A 15,624-nucleotide genomic window follows, 5' to 3' on the forward strand; every position below is an offset into this window, starting at 1 on the left:
CTCAATGGCACCCAAGTCACAAGGGCAATAACGATCAGATCGTGGGATTTTATGATATCTACCCTCCAAAAGGGAAGATGGAAGAAGATTGTATTTAGCCAATGTAAATGCCTTTCTCAATCTTGGGTAATGGAGAGAGATTAGATACTGTGCTAAGGCAAAAGGCTTTAAACTTAAAGTGCAAACAGAATTATTATCAGCAAGAGATAAATGCTGTTGGAATTCCATATCAAGGATTCTCTGCTTGATATCCATCATGGCCTTTGATGGACCCGAGGCTAGGACAGATGGAGGGGAAAAACCTAGGCGTGCCAGTTTATAAAATAGAGATTTCTTCCATTTTGATTGGTGAGAATCCAGCAACACAAGGGGGGCCAATCCTACTGGAGCATAAACCAATTTAAACCACTACCTGAATTTAAGTATCCAGATACGAGCCTCAATAGAAGGGAGGCCAGCCTCTAGACAGAGCTTCACATTAGAAACACATGGGGCAGTACCAAAAATGCTCCTAAGAAATTTAGACTGCACGGTTTCTAGGCGAGCATAGGAGCCATAAGTGCTGACCTGTGCGCCATATAATAATTGGAAAATCACCTTGGCAGTGAACACTTGAAGCGCAGAGGGCACGTATTGGCCCCCATTCGAGTAAAAAAATGATAAGAGGGCCTTGGAAGTCCTATTAGCAGTCGCACTGGCCATTTCTGCCTGACGGTGCCAAAGACCAGAGGAATGGAAGGTGATTCCCAAATATCTGTATGAGGGGACCTGTTCAATGGGTGTACCATTTACTGCCCACCGGTGATGGAATCGCTTCCTGCCAAAGACTACAACCTTAGATTTGCTATAGTTTATCGTCAACATATCCTTGATGCAGTGACTGCAAGCAGCAACAAGAGCAAATAGTGAATGCATTCACTGGATCGACTTTTGTTCCAGACATGGGACGAATAAGCAAACATTGTCCATTTCTGTTCTCATTTCCATTTCCATCTGATTCTCTGACATCCCTATTTCCAGGTCCATCTTAACTGGGAGCTGTATTGTTGCCAGATCTGCTTGTGTGTTTACATACGCACGTGTGAATCCATATTTTACACATATGTTCACAGAAGTATAATTTTGGAGATCTTTACTGGAGACCACTGTGGGCCACAGAGGTTACTACATGGGAATACCAATAAAGTTTTGCCTACTCAGAGGAATTAGCAAGAAACCACACCATTTGCTATTATTAAAGAGTATATTTACACTAGAAGGTGGACAGTGAGTAAAAATTGCAACTTGAAGTGCTGGTACAGAAATATAAATAGTAAGGTGGTTAGTTGTTACACTTTACACAGGCTACCCACCCAAACCCATGTTGCCTGCATCAGAAGCTCAAACAATTCCTATTGCAGAGATAGAGATAGAGAAATTGCCTTGTATCAGATGTGGGGAACCTTTGGCCCTCTAGATGTTGCTGCGAACGGCCAGGGATGGTAGGAATTGTAGTTCAGCAACATCTGGAGGGCCAATGGATCTCGACAACTACAGTAAAGGTTTTTGCAAAGAGGCTGGATAGCCACCTGCCATGGATGCTGGACAAGTGGATTTCCTGCATCAGCAAGCAGTTGAACTAGATGATCTTTGAGGTTATCTTCCAACTTTATGATTTTGTGGAGCACTGATGGGGAACCTTTGGCCCTCTAGTTGTTGCTGGACTACAACCCCCATCATCCCTGAGCATTGACCATGCTGGTTGGGGTTGATGGGAGTTGGAGTCCATCAACATCTGGAGGCCACTCCTGCTATAGGGGAACCTGCTGTTTGAGAAACAGAAATCCATTGGCTGTTACACACAGATCCAGCCTGATCCAGCTGGGCTCTTCTTAATACTTAGCTAAATGCTGAATTCAGAAATCTACGATGCTCCTTTTACAACCCACACCGCTGTGGTGAATTTGAAGTTTCAATCCTAGATGCACTTACCTGAGAGTAAGTACTATGGAATTCAGTGGGAATTAGTTCTGATGCTATTGGAAGTCGCTGATTCATAGGGTCTCCATAAGTCGTAATTGACTTGAAAGCATAAAAAAAGATACATACAGAACTGCACTGTGCATGTATGTCTTTCCACCCAAGCCATTTGGGCTCTGCGGAAATGATATGGGTGGCATTCTAAAACCGTTACCAGGAAGTCGAAAATAGTGACAACCACTCTTTTCTAACTTGCCAGACAGTAGTGTTGCAGAAGTGGGTCTTCAGCTTTAAATAGAGCTGGCTGAATTATTAATTGTCCTTAAGAGGCTTATGTGGAATAAATTATTTTTTTTTAAAAAGTCATATTCCCCTATCTAGCTAGCTCTGGTTAAGTATAATTTGAGCTGGTTTCACAAAGGGGGAACTGAGAGATGCCTTCAAAGAACACAGAGCTTCCACTGTTCGTAATCTGTGCCAAAGCAGTTCAGATTTTATGCCAAGTAAACTTAACTTCTGCGCTTAAAAGCACAGATGACATCTTTGTTACTTTCTTTTTTTTTAACTAGATGCAAACTGCAGAAGGTCTTCTCCAGAATATTCTTTTCCAGTTTCTAATATTGGCCCCAGAAGACACTGGGTTTTACCTAATGTTAGTCATACTTAGAGTCAGGGGTGTAATGGTCTGGGGTCTGAAGAGGCCTTAGACCTTTACATTTTGGGGAGCAGGGTCTCAGCAGGGTCCCTATGTCTCCAGCATTGTATGACCCTGAAAGTAGAGTGTGTGAGCCACCAAGAATATTTCAATGTGCTTCCTTGTCTTTTCCTGCTGATTGGAGCCATTCAGAGTTGAAAGGAGGTGAGTCAGCCACTGAGAAGACTCTTCTCAATAGCTAACACTCTCCTTTCATGCGTATTGGCTCCTAGGGACATTTGTTGTTGTGGGAGAAGTCATTAACAAGGATCTCATTCTTAAGTCAGCAGCTTTTTTAAAAAAAGGATGGGAGACGGTGTGGCTGCGACTATCATGAAGGGACCCTGAACTTCTGAATTTGCCACTATGCTTAGAGTAGATCCACTGAGATTAAGGTACATGACTAATTTAGGCTCATTAATTTCAACTGGTCTATTTTGAGTAGAACTTAACTGGATACAACTCTGTGATGAGGCCACAGAGTGCAACTTTTTGCCCTCTAAATACAGAAAGTGCCATAACTTGTCAGGTAGTGCCATAACAAGTTGGATTCCTGCACTGGGCAGAGGGTTGGCCTTGGTGGCTTTTTTCCAACTCTACTGTTCTATGATTCTACAAACATGGGACCTTCTGCATGCAAAGTGGGTGCTCTACCACTGAGCTACAGCCCCCCCGAGTTGAGGCAAAGCAAAAACTTTTCCTGCCATTTTTCATTCCACGTTTTGCCACCAAGTCCTAGCTGATAGATACATTTGATATACTGCAAAATGAAGAGGCACCTACAAGTTTTTTTATTTTATTTTAAATGAGCTTAACAGCTGGGCTCACAGATACCATCCAGGCTGGAAGTTAATACTGTTTCTCCTAAGCAAGGTTTATACCCTGGAACACTTCCACGATACTAAATGTGATGTACAGACAGAAGCAGGAAGTGATGGGTGATCTTTGTATATAAGAGCAGCCATGGTGGCTTTGCCAAGGTCTGATAGACTGAAGGCAGAAGGATGGCTTGACTGTGTGTGCTGGAGAGGACGGGGATCTTTCAGCACTGTGGACAGCTCCTTGCTCTTCAAAGTGACCTGCTGCTTCTGCAGCTATAAATGTGTTGGCCTTCGAAGCTCCGCCAGGAACTCAGACCAGGATGTGTGACTCTCCCCTCCATTTTATCCTGATAATGATTCTGTGAGGTAGGTTAGGTTAAGAGAGGGTGACTATCGCAGCGGTTCTTGGCCCTAGTCTGACACCGTTAACAGTTAGGGTGGCCCAGTAGCCCTCCAAATGTTGTTGGGCCACCCATCATCCCTGACCACTGGCCATGCTGGCTGGAGCCAATGGGAATTGGAGTCTGACAGCATCTGGAGGACACCAGGTTGGGGAGGGGTGACCTAAACCCTACACCACAGTGGACCATTGTGTTTGTTCTAACATTTACACAGTTCCACCACCATGGTATAAAAGTGTTGGACTAGAACTTGGGAGACCGGGGTTCAAATCCCTGCACAGCCATGCAGATTGCTGGATGCCCTTGGGCCATGCATTGCCTCTCAGCCTATCTACCTTGCAGGGTCATTGTGAGGATAAAATGGTGAAGGAGGAGAACCATGTGCTTTTATGTTCTCATGATTGTTAAATGGATCCTCCACATTCAGAGGCAGTGTGCCTCTAAATATTTCCTGAGATCCAAACAATGTGGGGGAAGGGAATAGCTCCCTTCACACCCTGCTTGACAGGCTGCTGTGTGGAACAGAATGTTGTCAGACTAGATGGCCCTCCGTATCTTTCTAAGGAGGTGCTGGGTGCTTCTTGGACAGGGATGGGGCACATTTGGACCCTCAAATGTTGTTGGACTACAGCTCCCACCATTCTCTACCAACGGGGGTTGGTCTGACAATACTTGGAGGGTCAAAGGTTTGCCACCCCGACCTATGAGATGTGTGGGACTGATTTGTTTGCCTGTCTGTCGGGCCCTTGGAGCTCCCCTCAGACCACCCTACTTCACTGGCCCCGTTGCGTACTCCATGTGTTTTTGCCTGGCTAGAACGTGTCCTTGAACTCTGATCCCGCCTCTTGCTTTTCTGGATAGAGGACAGAGTGTGGGGTGTGTGTGTGCACATAGAAACAAGCCTGCTGTCCATCATTAATATTTACATTCCTTGCTCCACCCATGTTTGCTTCTGGCCCCACCCACTTCTGCTATGTGACCCTCAGACATTTTCCCACAAGGGAATGGGACGCTGGAGCTGAAAATCAAGTTCCCCACCACTGGCCTAAAGTGCAGGAGAAAGAGGAGTATTTGCTGTGGATATATGTCCATACAAGGAAGAACTTGCTGACACCCAAAAGCTTGCAACACTTTGGAGCAAAGGTTCTGCCTTGGCCAACTGGGTGAACGACTCCTTTGCCTCAGACTGTAATTCAGTTTGTCCCACTAAAAAAAAATGGGAGCCCCCGTGTGGACAAAGCTGGTTTGTTTCAATAAAGCTGGTGCAAGACTGACGCTGATCTCAAGCTGTCTCTCTCTCTCTTTTAAAGGCTCCGTCTCCGTCTCCCCATTTAGTCCCAGCAGCAACCCTCTTTTGCTCTGGGATTTCAAAGAGTTGCAGGAGAGAGAGAGAGAGAGAGGAGGGTGTTTGGTTGAAAATACTTTTTCTCAGAAGGTGTTTCCCAGGTGGATCTACACACAGAGAGGGGGGGTAGTCATCCAGGGTCTCAAGGAGCCTTAGACTCCTTACTTTTTTAGGAGCAGGGTCCCAGCAGGATCCCTATGTCTCCAGCATGCTATGAGCCAATTAACATGAAAGGGGAGTGTGTTTGCCACCGAGAAGAGTCTTCTAGCATGCTTCCTTCTCCTTTCCTGCTGATTGGAGCCAATCAGAGTGAAAGGGGATGAGTCAGCTATGGAGAAGACTCTTCTCAGCAGCTAATACTTTCCCGTGTCATGCTTATTGGCTCCTGGGGCATTTGTGGTTGGTGTTTTTAAAAATCTTTTATTGTTATACAAAAGTTTAACATAAATAATACAGCTAAATAAATGTAACCCTAATCCCCTCCCCCCTCCCCAGAGCCAATACTTGTGATATTGCTATAGCATATATGCAGAAGTGTAAGCGTACATAGGTATGTGCTAGTATACAGGTGAGTATTTTGCAGTTTGAATACATAGTATATCATAATAATGTTTGGGAGATATAAAACCATATGGACCAGATTAGTTAGTTATGAATTTATGAATTTATGAAAACCAGATAGCTTTTGCTGATGCAGAAAGTTGTTTATGTAGATCTTGTTGTGAAGTATAGTCGATAAATCTCCACCAAATTGATATGAATGTTTCTGGTTTCACAGCGCCTCTCAGAAATCGAAGATGCAGCGTGATTTTGTCCAAATTTTGCTGTACCAGTTCTGCATGTTCAACTCATCTAAATGTTTCCAATGTTGTAATATCTATATTGTTGCTGCCAATTTTGGAATTCAGGTGTTTCGATTTTAATGTACTCTTTTCACCTTTGAATAAAGATAATGAGAATAGTTCCGGGTTTAGATGTATTGTTTCTTTTGTAATTTTATTGATTTCTTCTTGAATTGAAACCCAAAATTTATTGATTTTTGAACAAGACCACCAAAGATGAAAGTATGTTCCTTTTTGATTACATCCCCTCCGTGGTTGTGAGAGAAGAAGATCTCATTCTCAACCCAGCAGCAAAAAATGAAAAGGGGCGGGGGAAAGGATGGGAAGGGGTGAGGCTGTGACCATCATGAAGGGACCCTGCAGTTGTACATTTGCCACTACACTTATTGCCCGCACACATACCCACACCCACGCCAGTCTCCATCCTTTTCTCGCTTGGTGCTGAATCAGCAGCCTCCATTGCCATGACCAAATCCCCAGGGAGATACCAGAAAGAGACAGAGAGCGGGGGGGGGAGTGATTTCATCGGCTGGATGTTGTCAAGTGGAGCCACCCCCATCTCCCATCTCCCTCCTCCTCTCTGCTGCTGCTGCTGCTAAAGCCAACCCAGCCTGATCTCACCAGTTCCGGTCACGTTATTCTGTGTTTACGCCTTTGCTCGCTCTCTCGCTCTCCCCTTCTCTCTCTCGGATCTGCTTCTGCCCTTTCCCCCCAGGGCCTGCTGCGGGGCACCTCCAAGCCACCATCCTCCATCCCACCCCCCATCCTTGCCAGGAGGAAGGCGGGCGAAGCAGCCGGGGAAAGATCTACCATGGAGCCTGCCACTCGGGGATGGATGCCCTTGTGCCCACTGCGCCACGAGGCTTTAAAGGAGATCGCCGCCGCCGCCTCCTAGGAAAGCCAGCAAACGGGGCAAGTGAAGAAGGAGGGGGGTCTTCCTTCCTCCCTCTCCTCCCCCCCCGGGATATTTGCGGAGAGGGGGAGGGTTTGGATGCCCCTCTTCGCCCTTGCAGCGCCTGCCATCTCCCTCCGTTGATGACACCTGGGTGCCTCCATCAGCTCCTCCTCGTTTTGCCAGGTAAGGGAAAGGGGCAAAGAGGAAGCGAGGTGTGTGTGGGCGGCCCGGGGAGATGTGCATGTCGAGATCTGGTTCGGGGAGGGGGCAGGGAGAAGAGAGTCCTAGGAAAGCTAGATGGAGAGCGGAGACAGCCTTGGTGACCCCACTGGCTATCTTGCTCAATAAGAGTAGCTTGGGTCTTAAAAACCATAAATCAAAGGTGCAGGAAGTGCAGCTGCCCTGCAATTATGTTCTTGACATGGAGATTATGGCCTAGAATGATGGCGATGGAAGGGTCCTCAGAGGTCATTTAGCCCAGTCCCTTGCTGATGCAGAGATTTGGCTGCATGGAATCATAGGTTTGTTTTCAACTAACTCTTACTCAGACTAGATCTACTGAAATTAATAAACCCCAGTTAGTCATGTCTATTAACTTCAATGGGCCTACTCTGAGCAGGACTAGCATTGCATACCACTGACAGAATCCTTCTCAGGTTAAATGTAAAGAAAGGCAGGTGCTGAGGCTCAGGTTACAGCTTGGACCAGGACTCTTCAGTCCTGGAATATGCCTTCCTAATCCCAGACTGGAGTGGGTGGGCTGCATTAGAAAAGGCACTCTGCACATGCTCAAAGGCAACTGTCCCAGATAAAAACAAGCAAACAACCATTCTTGGTGTCCCTTAGGGCTCTCCTCCAGCTGCAAAGGAGAATGAAAGATTCAGTGTCCAAGGTCTTTGCACCTGCTTCTGAAAGACAGCAGCTAAAGAGGAGGGGAAGTGAAACACTTGCATTGCATGCCAAGGTCCCAAGTTCAATTCCACTTCTCTAGCCAAGAGGGGTCTCAGAGTGGGGAGATTCTTACTGGGGTCCTTGGAGAGCTGTAGTCAGGCAGAGTAGTCTGTACTAAGCTAGTTGGATCAACAGTCTGATTCAGGATAAAGCAGCTCTGAATGTTCATATTCATATATTTAAAGGCTGCTGGTGGTGGTGGTTGGTGATGACATTGTTTACATTTATATTGTCCCCTCCTCCCAGAAGGAGTCCAGGGCAGCAAACAAAACACGAAAAATATATTTAAAACATCTTAACAATGGAGCTAGTGTGCTTCCCTGTAAGCTGAGGCATCCAAGCTGGTTCTTCTGCTGTTGTATCCTGTATTGTTGGGGGTTAGACTAGTTGACCTCCCAAGTTCCCATCTAGCTCTTTGATTCTAGCAGACATCTAGGGAAGATGGGCAACAATTTTAGGATACAGTGGGTAGATTGTGTTCTAAACTGCTGCGTACCCACAGGAAGGAATGACATATTTGTGCATTTGATGATGTGGGCTCTGACCCCCCCCCTCCCAATGCCGGTGACACCACCATCAATCTCTTCTTCTGTAAAGTCCCATCAGGCCTGTTGTTGTGCTTGCTGTGACAGACAGATTTTGACTGTCCCACTGGAATTTGTCTGTATAGGACAGATGCTACCGGGAGCTATTTCTCTTTTAGTAAGGACAACTGCAGAGCCCAAGCACTGGAAACACTTCTCATATAAGGGAGCTGCTTTATTTATTTATTTTATTTATTTTATTTATTTTATTTCATTTTTAAACCGCCCATAGTGAATAGCTCTCTGGGCGGTGTACAAAAGATTAAAAGTACAGAAATACAAAATATCACAATAAATAAACTGAAACAAAGAGATTTAAAATTGTAACATTAAACACATTAAAATGCCTGGGAGCATAGCCAGGTCTTAACCTGGCGCCAAAAAGATAGAAGCGTCGGCGCCAGGCGTATTTCTTCGGGGAGGCTATTCCACAATTCAGGGGCCACTACAGAAAAGGCCCTAGATCGAGTAACTGTCCTCCGGGCTTCCCGATGGGTTGGTACCCGGAGGAGGGCCTTAGACGCTGAGCGAAGTGACCGGGTCGGTTCATAGCGGGAGAGGCGTTCCACAAGATACTGCGGTCCCACACCGTGTAAGGCTTTATAGGTCAAAACCAGCACCTTGAATCTGGCTCGGAAGCAAATAGGTAGCCAGTGCAAACGGGCCAGAACAGGTGTTATATGCGCTGACCGGCTGGTCCTCGTCAGCAGTCTGGCTGCTGCGTTTTGCACTAGCTGAAGCTTCCGAACTGTCTTCAAGGGCAGCCCTACGTAGAGCGCATTACAGTAATCCAACCTAGAAGTTACCAGAGCATGAACAACTGAGGCGAGGTCATCCCTGTCCAGATAGGGGCGTAGCTGGGCTACCAACCGAAGGTGGTAGAATGCATTCCTTGCCACCATGGCCACTTGCGCCTCCAGAGACAAGGAAGGATCGAAAAGAACCCCAAGACTACGAACCTGTTCCTTCAAGGGGAGTGTAACCCCATCTAGAACAGGGTAAGCATCCACCATCTGGGCAGGGAAGGCATTCACCAACAGTGTCTCAGCCTTGTCTGGATTGAGTCTCAGTTTATTAGCTCTCATCCAGTCCATTATCGCGGTCAGGCAGTGATTCAGCACATCCACAGACTCACCTGTAGAAGATGAAAAGGAGAAATAGAGCTGCGTGTCATCAGCGTACTGGTGGCAACGCACTCCAAAACTCCTGATGACGGCACCCAGAGGCTGCATGTAGATGTTAAAAAGCATGGGGGACAAAACCGACCCCTGAGGGACTCCACAATAGAGAGTCCAAGGAGTCGAGCAATGTTCCCCAAGTACTACCTTCTGGTGACGATCCGCCAAGTAGGAGCGGAACCACTGCCAAGCAGTGCTCCCAACTCCCAACTCCGCGAGTCTCCCCAGAAGGATACCATGGTCGATGGTATCAAACGCTGCTGAGAGATCAAGGAGAATCAACAGAGTCACACTCCCTCTGTCCCTCTCCCGACAAAGGTCATCATACAGGGCGACCAAGGCTGTTTCAGTGCCAAAACCGGGCCTAAAACCGGATTGAAACGGATCCAGATAATCGGTCTCATCCAAGAGCACCTGGAGCTGACCGGCAACCACCCGCTCCAGAACCTTGCCCAAAAAGGCGACATTCGCCACCGGTCTATAGTTGTTCAGGTCATCTGGGTCTAAGGAAGTTTTCTTTAAGAGAGGTCTTACTACTGCCTCCTTGAGGCTACTAGGGACTACTCCCTCACTCAAGGAGGCATTTATCACTTCCTTGGCCCAGCCGGTGGTAGTAGTCCTGCTAGCCTTCACTAGCCAAGATGGACAAGGATCTAGAGCAGACGTGGTCGCCCGCACCAATCCAAGTACCTTGTCCACTTCCTCAAGCTGCACCAACTGAAACTCATCCAATAATGAAAGACAAGACCGTGTTCTGGACACTTCAATGGATTCGTCTGTCATAACATCGGAGTCTAGGTCCCTACGGATGCATGTGATTTTATTTTGGAAGTGCCCTGCGATGTCGTTACAGCGAGCTTCAGATGTTTCAATAGTATCTCGAGGACCAGAATGTAAGAGTCCTCGTACAACCCTAAAAAGCTCTGCAGGGCGGCAGAGAGATGTCCTGATAGAGGCAGCGAAGTGAAACTTCTTCGCCGCCCTTACCGCTTTTATATACGACTTAGTAGAGGCACTTACCAAAGCATAACTGCATCCGTCTGGAGTTCGTCTCCATCTGCACTCCAGCCTCCTTCTCTCTTGCTTCATCACTCTCAGCTCCGGGGTATACCACGGAGCTGTATGAGCTCTGCATCGAAGAGGGCGCGCAGGAGCAATCGTGTCAATAGCCCGGGCCATCTCCGTATTCCACAGTTTGACCAAAGCCTCGACAGGAGCGCCAGTACTATCAGCTGGAAAAACTCCCAGAGCCGTCTGAAAACCAATAGGATCCATAAGCCTCCGAGAGCAGACCAACTTAATAGGTCCCCCACCCTTGCAGAGGGAAAGAGTCGTCGTAAGTCTAAAACTCAGCAGGCGGTGATCTGTCCATGACAATGGAGTAGATGAAAAACACCCCACCTCCAGATCACCATTTCCATGACCAGTGGCGAAGATCAAATCAAGAGTGTGACCCGATACATGCGTTGGGCCAGTAACAAATTGAGACAGCCCCATGGTTGTCATGGAGGCCATGAAGTCCTGAGCCGCCCCAGATAAAACAGTCTCGGCATGAATGTTGATGTCCCCCAACACCACAAGTTTGGGGGACCTCAGCAATACCTCCGAGACTATCTCTGTCAGCTCAGCTAGGGAAGCTGTTGGGCAGCAAGGTGGGCGGTACACCAACAGGATTCCCAGTCTGTCTCCTTGACCCAGCACAAGGTGGAGGCACTCTAGACCAGTCGCCATCTGGACAGGATGCCTGGTGAGAGAGAAAGTACTCCTATAGACCACAGCGACCCCGCCTCCCCGACCCTCAGGTCTACCATAGTGCTGCACCGTATACCCAGGTGAACAAAGCTGAGAGAGAGCAACTCCTCCCTGCTCACCCACCCAGGTCTCGGTTAGACATGCCAGGTCGGCACCCTCATCCACAATTAAGTCGTGGACAAGGGAGGTTTTATTATATACCGACCTGGCATTCAAAAGCAGCACCTGGAGATCTAAGGGCTGCCTGATAAAACAACCAGCAGTTCTGTGGCCTTGAGGAGAACCGGAACAAGGCACAGACACAACTTGTCTGGGGCGAGTTCCCCTTACCTGGCACGTTCTCCTCCTAGCGCCATACCTCCCATAACCCGTCACTACGCTAATTGGGGCCCCCGAAAGCCTCCCCGTTAAATGCAAAATATGCTCTCCCAGGCACATATTTAAAAATACTAAAACACAACAGGCACATTCACACAACAACACATAAAATACACATAAACGCACACAAACACATCCACACAATCTCATTCACACGCACAAACAAACAAACTAACTAACAAGTTACATCAGTGGTCCATACAGACCAGTAGCTACATCTGCTCTGGCAGGCAGCTAAGCCTGCCTTTGCAATCCTAAGATATCAAATGGCCAAAAGTCTTGGGATGATTATGAATCTGAAGATCAAATATGCTTCTGAGGTACAGTTGTAGAATCACAGATTATCCTTAACAAGCACTACACTGCTAACTGTTCACTACACGGTTAACTGTTAGAGCGGTACAACAATGGTGCTAATGACCAAGGGAGGTGGTGGGCTCTCCAACACTGGAGGCCTTCAAGAGGCAGCTGGACAAGCACCTGTCAGGAATGTTATAAGTTGGATTCCTGCACTGAGCAGGGGGTTGGACTCGATGGCCTTATAGAACCCTTCCAACACTACTGTTCTATGATTCTATCTTTCTTATAATGCAGACACTAAGAGTTATACGCAATCCTAAAGCCCCCCTGGGCTCCTTCTGGGAGGAAGGGCGGGATGTAAATTTAATAAATAAATAAATAAATAAAAAACAATGGAGCCAATGACCTAGGGAGGTGGTGGGCTCTCCAACAACATTCAAGAGGCAGTTTGATGGACAGCCACCTGTCAGGTATGCTTTAAGTTGGGCTCCTGCATTGAGCAGGAGGTGGGACTCGATGGCCTTAGAGGTCCCTTCCAACGCTACCATTCTGTGATTCTGCACAGGAAGGGCAGTAGCTCAGTGGCAGAGCATCTGCCTTGCATGCAGAAGGTCCCAGGTTCAATCCCCAATGGTATCTTCAGGTAGGGCTGGGAGAGGACCCTGGAGAGCCACTGCTGGCCATGGTCTAAAACTCAGCATAAGCCAACGCCTTTTGTTCCCGTGTTCCCAAATGCAACACCTGACACCACAACCTGAGTCTGTAGTGGGGTTGCTTGGTTTAATTCGATTTTAATCTAGACTTTTGTATGTTTTTAATTATATGTGTGCTTTTATTTGGAAGCCGCCGTGAGTTCCAGTTTTGGAAAAAGGGCGGGGTAAAAATAATGATAATAAATAAAATAAATTCCAGCTCCCATCAGCCCCAGTCAGCCTGGCCATGCTCAAGGGTGATGAGAGTCAAAGTCCAACAAAAATAAAGTATTTTTACTTGAATAATGTGTTTAAGAAATATGTATACAAGGAGTGGGAAAAAATAAGGATCCAGCATCATTTGCACTCAAGGAAAAACAAGTCTTGCAGAACAAGTCCCTGCACGGTAGAGCATCTGCTTTTCATAAAGAATATTCCAAGTTCTGTCCTCTGCATCTCCAGGTAGGAGCTGGGAAAGAGCCACTGCCAGTCAGTGTAGACAATACAGGGCTAGACTGACTAATGGTCCTACTTGGTATAAGGAAGCTTCTCTTCCTATTTCCCACAATCACTCCCTCTAACCCATACACCCTTCTTCCCACCAGTAGTGTAGTGACAAATTCAGAAGGGCAGGGTTCCTTCATATTAATCACAACCATGCCCCCTCCCTGGTTTTTTTGCTGTGGGGTTGAAAATGAGATCCTTGACAATGCCTAGGAACAAATAAGCATGAAAGAGAAGAGTGTTAGCTACTGAGAAGAGTCTTCTCAGTGCGTGACTCACCCCCTTTCACTCTGATTGGCTCCAATCCACAAGAAAATACAAGGAAGCATGTCAGAAGACTCTTCTCAGTGGCTAACACACTCCCCTTTCATGCTGTTTGGTTCCTAGGATGCTGGAGAAATAAGGATGCTGCTGGGACTTGCTCCCAAAAAAGGGTGTAAGATCCTGCACAACTACACTGCTTCCCCCCAAAGGCCCACAGGTTCCCCAATGCTTGGGATATCATCAGAAGCCCCTGTCTGGTGCTACCAGTGGTGGCTAATGCCCATGGGGGACTGGTGGTGAAGCCAAAGTGAATGATGGGCAGAGCCAACTTACTCTAGTTCTGTCCCCATCCTCCTCCCTGCTGAGTTCTACGAGGGCAACACTGAGACTAAGGGGGAGGAAGCGGGCAACCAGGGGCACCGTCTGAACTGGTTGTGTGTGAAAAGGCAGGCAGGTGGAGGCTGGCTGAAGTTGGTGGGGCAGTGCCCCACTAGCCCTAAAGGACAAAACTCCACTGTGGGCTACCTTTGGAAGGGACGAGTGGAGAGAGGGCCCTCCCTGTGGCAGTGCCTCCATTTAAAAAAGACAACATTCTTGCCAGTGATGTTTACTTGGCACCTCCACTGGTATCAGCTAATTACCCAGCAAAAACTCTCCTGGGCATTCCATCTCAATGCTATTTAATGCACTTCTGTATACATCGTGATTGCTTTGTGCATTCGAGGATTTTATACCTGCTGTTGAGTTTATTAAATTTACTGGGGGAATGCTTTTTCTTGCAGGTTTTTGTATTGATGGTTGCTGTTCTTTTTCAACTGTTGAGATTTTTATTTTTTTAAAAGTTGTAAGCTGCAAGTAGAAACGCAAGATGGATCAATATTTGACAGCTGAAATTCTAGGAACGATGAACTAGAAATAAGGCTGCACAGAGACCACACCTTTCAAGCACATCTAAAACACATCCCCTCCCCAAGAGTCCTAGAAATTGTGGTTTACCCCTCACAGAGGTACCATTCCCAGCACCCTTAACAAACTACTGTTCCCCAAAAAATGTTGGGGAGTGGAGATGGGCATGTGCTTTAAAGGTATGGTGTGTATTCAGCCTAAGTCCCACTCAACCCAGTGGGGCTTACTTCTGAGCAGACATGTAGGACTGCACTGTAAATCAATTTTTTAAACATACATGCATACTATCCTTTGTGCTCCCTCTCTATTGAATTGGTTTGGCTAAGGCGGCTCCCAGATGTGGATCTTTTCATGAAGGAATATAACTGTTCTAAATCATTGATTTATTTTACTTGGGTTAGGAGCACACCAAGATAAATGCTTGCTTGCTTTCAATATTGCAAGAGCCATAGCTCAGTGGTAGATCATATGCTTTGAATGCAAACGGTCCCGATTTCATTCCCCAGACAGTCTGAGAAAGACTTCTGTCTGAAACCAAGAGAGCTGCTGGCAATCAGTGTCAACAACGCTATGCTAGATGAAGCAATGGTCTGATTCTGTGTAAAACAGCTTCCTGTGTTTCTGGAATACAAGGCCACCTTTTAGGTCAGGAGAGTCTTGGCACGGTGGCAGCTTAAAAAGTTTCACAAGCCAGCTGAGCACTCATATTCATTTAAACACTGAAACGGTTTAACTCCTGCAACACTATAGATCAGCCTTTCCCAACCAGTGTGCCTCCAGATGTTGTTGGACCATGACTCCCATCTTCCTGACCATTGGCAATGCTGGCTGAGGCTTATGGGAGTTGTGGTCCAACAACATCTGGAGGCACACTGGTTGGGAAAGGCTGCTATAGATCATTAAATCATTTACACTTGCAGACATTCATTTATGCCTCTCAGGTAAAATCCAACAGAGGTGGGTTTTTAAGGCCTGTTTAAAAGCCCATGTCAGTGGGCTAAATGTGTATCACTTGAGAGGCAGTTTCATAAATATGGGGGCACCACCCAAAAACCCCTATGTCTCATGTCTGCCAGTTCTGATAGATCTTGAAAGTGGGTCTTACGAACAAGCCCTTCAAAGTCGATCTGAGGACCCAGGCAGGTTCACATAGTGCAC

General features: G+C 46.8%; 1 protein-coding gene across 1 annotated transcript in view; it reads left to right on the plus strand.

Moving 5' to 3' along the window:
• Window positions 1–6,707: 6,707 nt before the first annotated feature.
• CCDC92B (coiled-coil domain containing 92B) overlaps window positions 6,708–15,624 on the plus strand; it is a 49,026-nt gene continuing 40,109 nt past the window's right edge. The window contains exon 1 of the mRNA XM_061604674.1: window positions 6,708–7,140. The gene's annotated coding sequence lies outside the window, so the exon portion shown is untranslated. The remainder of the gene's footprint in view (window positions 7,141–15,624) is intronic.

This window comes from Rhineura floridana, chromosome 21 (genome assembly GCF_030035675.1).
Source record: "Rhineura floridana isolate rRhiFlo1 chromosome 21, rRhiFlo1.hap2, whole genome shotgun sequence".
Lineage (NCBI taxonomy): Eukaryota > Metazoa > Chordata > Lepidosauria > Squamata > Rhineuridae > Rhineura > Rhineura floridana.